Raw genomic sequence first — 5,000 nt, 5'->3', positions numbered from 1 at the left:
TGGTAGGCGCAGAACCTACCATCGACAGTTGATAAGGCAGACATTTGAAAGATGCGTCGCCGGTACGAGGACCGTGCGATCAGCCCAAAGTTATTCAGAGTCACCAAGGCAAACGGACCGGACGAGCCGACCGATTGGTTTTGATCTAATAAAAGCGTCCCTTCCATCTCTGGTCGGGACTCTGTTTGCATGTATTAGCTCTAGAATTACCACAGTTATCCAAGTAACGTGGGTACGATCTAAGGAACCATAACTGATTTAATGAGCCATTCGCGGTTTCACCTTAATGCGGCTTGTACTGAGACATGCATGGCTTAATCTTTGAGACAAGCATATGACTACTGGCAGGATCAACCAGGGAGCTGCGTCAACTAGAGCTGAGCAGCCGGCCGCCCGGGAGTGTGTCCCGGGGGCCCGCGCGAACACGCAAGCGTCCGCTCAATTATTCTGCAAACAGGAGGAGGCTGAGCTCCCCTGCACAATACACCTCGAAACCCTCTCAGGTCCCGGCGGCGCGCAGCGCCGTCCTAAGTACTTGGTCGGGTTCGAGAGAGGCGCAATCGCCCGGAGTTTGGCGAGTAGACGCTTTAGGTGCGACCACCCGTGCTCCCAACTGAGCTTGCCGCTGCCGACAGAGGCCCGGGAGCGTGCTGTCGTGGCATTGCCGGCGGGAGACAACACGCGCCACCTACGGTGGCCGGCAGCTCCAACGCCAGCGCCACAGAAGGACAAAAGCCCCACTTGGGTGCCGAAGCGAACACTCCCAGCACAGCGCACGCGCCAACACGTCCGCACAGCTGCGATACAATCCACCTGCGAGAACCGCAGAGGCGACCGAGCAGCAGACGGCGTCGCGGCGCCGAGCGCCGGGCGGCGGCGCATCCTCAGCGCACACAGTCCTCAATCGGACCAGCACACTGCAGATGTCCACCGCGCTTCGCACCGGGCCCGCGAGGACCTACTTTGGCCGCACGGCGCCGCGTGCAGGGTGCGCCGGCGCGCAGCTGCGCCGCCTGCCGCCTCCGTCGGCCGGCGCGCCTGCCACTGGCCGCCCCCACCAGCCGGCTGTAGCGCGTGCGCCCACGCACCGCGCGGCCAGCACGCCGGGAGGCCCCCCCTCACCGGCCGGGGACGGTCCCACCCAGCCACCGCCGCGTATCGCTTCACACCCACATGCCATTCACGTTCGTGGGCATGGTGGGTATCGCTGAAACAACCGGTTGGTAGCTCAACCGATCGTCGCCATCACTGATTCACCTCTAGCGAGAACAACCGCACCACAACGGTTTACCAGTTGTTCATTTGCGTAACGTCACCAGCAAACGTAGACGTCCATCGCCATTTGCAAATTCAACGATTGTTGCATGCCTGTGTCAGGTGTCACGACACACTATGTCTGCCCACATACACGCAACAACATGTGCACGCTTCGCGAACACGTGGAAGGTGGCCCCCGTACGTATGCGATGTCCATTGCGCGAACGACTGTCAACCGGCCTCTGTCGCATGTCGCAGATGTGGAACGCAGTGCACCATGCTATCACGGTGTGTGAGAAGAGACGACTACGTCTGACAACACGCGCCACTACATCAACAGACGGCTCATGCTGATCGCCATCCACGGCATACCATACTGCAATCCAGCTCTTATAGGGAGACGACACGTAGCTGAGTGCACAATATTTGGACCGTATGGTTCGCCGTTGTTGGCGCAGTCGTGGTACGGTCACACATGTACCACGATGTATCATTCAGTACATGAGGACCAATGTGCAGTACAGTGTGTGATTTGGACGTACAACATCAGCGGACAGTTGACACAAGCCGTACCACAACGTAGGCTGTGCTTCGCCATGCGAATGCCAATGAACAACTGCGAAGGGCATTGAGCATGTACGTCCTGCTGCCATCCGCATTACAGTGTATAGCTGCAAGGTGTTTAACATGAAGCGATACTCTGGGGACCGGGCAGTGCGAGTAGCAAACTATATTGCGGGGGTTGCAGTTAGGCAACACTACACTAATTTAACGCGTCGTATGAAAATTACAGAGCAGGTTAAGGCCCAACGTGTGTTGGGTTAAGGCCCAACGTGTGTTGGGTTAAGGCCCAACGTGTGTTGGGTTAAGGCCCAACGTGTGTTGGGTTAAGGCCCAACGTGTGTTGGGTTAAGGCCCAACGTGTGTTGGGTTAAGGCCCAACGTGTGTTGGGTTAAGGCCCAACGTGTGTTGGGTTAAGGCCCAACGTGTGTTGGGTTAAGGCCCAACGTGTGTTGGGTTAAGGCCCAACGTGTGTTGGGTTAAGGCCCAACGTGTGTTGGGTTAAGGCCCAACGTGTGTTGGGTTAAGGCCCAACGTGTGTTGGGTTAAGGCCCAACGTGTGTTGGGTTAAGGCCCAACGTGTGTTGGGTTAAGGCCCAACGTGTGTTGGGTTAAGGCCCAACGTGTGTTGGGTTAAGGCCCAACGTGTGTTGGGTTAAGGCCCAACGTGTGTTGGGTTAAGGCCCAACGTGTGTTGGGTTTAGGCCCAACGTGTGTTGGGTTTAGGCCCAACGTGTGTTGGGTTTAGGCGCAACATAGGTTAGGTTTAGGCGCAACATAGGTTAGGTTAAGGCGCAACATGGGTTAGGTTAAGGCGCAACATGGGTTAGGTTAAGGCGCAACATGGGTTAGGTTAAGGTACAACATGGGTTAGGTTAAGGTACAACATGGGTTAGGTTAAGGTACAATATGGGTTAGGTTAAGGTACAATATGGGTTAGGTTAAGGTACAATATGGGTTAGGTTAAGGCGCAACATGGGTTAGGTTAAGGTACAATATGGGTTAGGTTAAGGCGCAACATAGGTTAGGCTAAGGCGCAACATAGGTTAGGTTAAGGCGCAACATAGGTTAGGTTAAGGCGCAACATAGGTTAGGTTAAGGCGCAACATAGGTTAGGTTAAGGTACAATATGGGTTAGGTTAAGGTACAATATGGGTTAGGTTAAGGTACAATATGGGTTAGGTTAAGGTACAATATGGGTTAGGTTAAGGTACAATATGGGTTAGGTTAAGGTACAATATGGGTTAGGTTAAGGTACAATATGGGTTAGGTTAAGGTACAATATGGGTTAGGTTAAGGTACAATATGGGTTAGGTTAAGGCGCAACATGGGTTAGGTTAAGGTACAATATGGGTTAGGTTAAGGCGCAACATAGGTTAGGCTAAGGCGCAACATAGGTTAGGTTAAGGCGCAACATAGGTTAGGTTAAGGCGCAACATAGGTTAGGTTAAGGCGCAACATAGGTTAGGTTAAGGCGCAACATAGGTTAGGTTAAGGCGCAACATAGGTTAGGTTAAGGCGCAACATAGGTTAGGTTAAGGCGCAACATAGGTTAGGTTAAGGCGCAACATAGGTTAGGTTAAGGCGCAACATAGGTTAGGTTAAGGCGCAATACGGGTTAGGTTAAGGCGCAATACGGGTTAGGTTAAGGCGCAATACGGGTTAGGTTAAGGCGCAATACGGGTTAGGTTAAGGCGCAATACGGGTTAGGTTAAGGCGCAATACGGGTTAGGTTAAGGCGCAATACGGGTTAGGTTAAGGCGCAATACGGGTTAGGTTAAGGCGCAATACGGGTTAGGTTAAGGTACAATACGGGTTAGGTTAAGGCACAATATGGGTTAGGTTAAGGTACACATTGTTGTACGGAAAGGTGTTTTGGGGGGGGGGGGGGGCCGGTTTGTTGATTGTGAATATCGTAAGTAAATGACTGCGGCATCATCTGATTTGCCACGTCAGGGTGCACCTTTGGCTCATAACAGGCGGCGCTCTGATTCCATGCTTGTGGCAGACCTGTGTCTTTCATTCCTGCCATTGTTTGTGTGGTGTGACAGGAGGCAGTATTGTGATGTTGGGTGCACCCCTGTGTGGGACATGTGTGGGTGTTGGTGGCTTAGCTGAGCAATGGTGGTTGTCGGAAGGGTGGGATATTCTGTTTTCCGAGTGGACCTCCCGGTCTGGTTATGATAGTGTGGATTGTCTAATGTGGCAGAGAGGATGCACTGGGTGGTGTTCCATGCTGGTGCTTACATATTGTCTGTGTGCCTGTTACAGGCAGAGAGTAGTGCGTGATAAGAGTGTCTGGCTGACGTGTGATTGTGAGCAGAGTCTTTCAGCATGTATACGGACAGGTCTATACATTATCTGTATTCTGATGGCTCTATCTATTACTAATCAGCGCCGTGTATACGTTTAATCCGGTTCCAGTCGAAACTATTGTATCTCTGTACATTAGTGACACGGCGAGCCCGCTATGTAGTTACTCGTCTCGGCAGCTTCCACCGGTGTATGGCAAATGATTATAAGGAATCAGTCTAGTCGTCAATACCGATAGTCTGACGTCACATGTCTGGGGTGGGGGACGCTGCGCCCTTCCGGTGGGTCATGGCCTAGGAAGACTCTTCCCACGCAGGGGGGCTTGGACTGTCATTGACTCTTCCGAGTAATATACTTGCCGTACGTTTTTGTGACTGCGAGTGCAACGCTCACCGGTACCGACATGGATGGAGCGCCTCCTAGCTGCCGCTGAGCATCTGCATTCGTACAGAGAGCAACGCGATCGCGTCTGTAGCTCGTACGTGGTACAGCTGGCAGCTCATGTATATGGACAGCGGGAATGTCGCATATTGGACATAACTCTTCATGAAACGCACGTTATAGGGGTGGATTGCACATTGCGAGTGCGAGCAAAGTCCGCCGTTCATCCGCTGGAGTTGCGAGTTGGGCGGTTGGGGTGGGGCACGAACGGGTGCAGGTGGAGTGATTGCCGGTCCACGACTTCGTGCGGCAGAGGCGCTGGCGTTGGGGTGCTGTTGTCGACAGAGGGTGCAGGCTTTGTGGGTGGGGTAGAAAGAAGGGAGCTTTGGGCCCATCGCTGTCTTAGTCGGCTTGGCGTCCCATAGATGACGGTATCGTCGTTGCAGGAGGTCATGTTGCGGGAGACCTACAGATGGCGGTATGTTTT

At 53.4% G+C, this 5,000-nt stretch overlaps 1 non-coding gene across 1 annotated transcript in view; it reads right to left on the bottom strand.

Annotated features, from left to right (window-relative positions):
• Positions 1-361, bottom strand: part of LOC124593344 — a 1,910-nt gene extending 1,549 nt beyond the window's left edge. The window contains exon 1 of the ribosomal RNA XR_006977990.1: positions 1-361. This exon is cut by the window's left edge and continues 1,549 nt beyond it. This is a non-coding gene — a ribosomal RNA (small subunit ribosomal RNA).
• Between the last annotated feature and the right edge of the window lie 4,639 nt (positions 362-5,000).

The sequence above is a fragment of the Schistocerca americana genome, unplaced genomic scaffold (genome assembly GCF_021461395.2).
Source record: "Schistocerca americana isolate TAMUIC-IGC-003095 unplaced genomic scaffold, iqSchAmer2.1 HiC_scaffold_98, whole genome shotgun sequence".
NCBI lineage: Eukaryota > Metazoa > Arthropoda > Insecta > Orthoptera > Acrididae > Schistocerca > Schistocerca americana.
The sequence above is the reverse complement of the archived record's forward strand: the minus strand, read 5'-3'. Positions and strand labels throughout refer to the sequence as shown.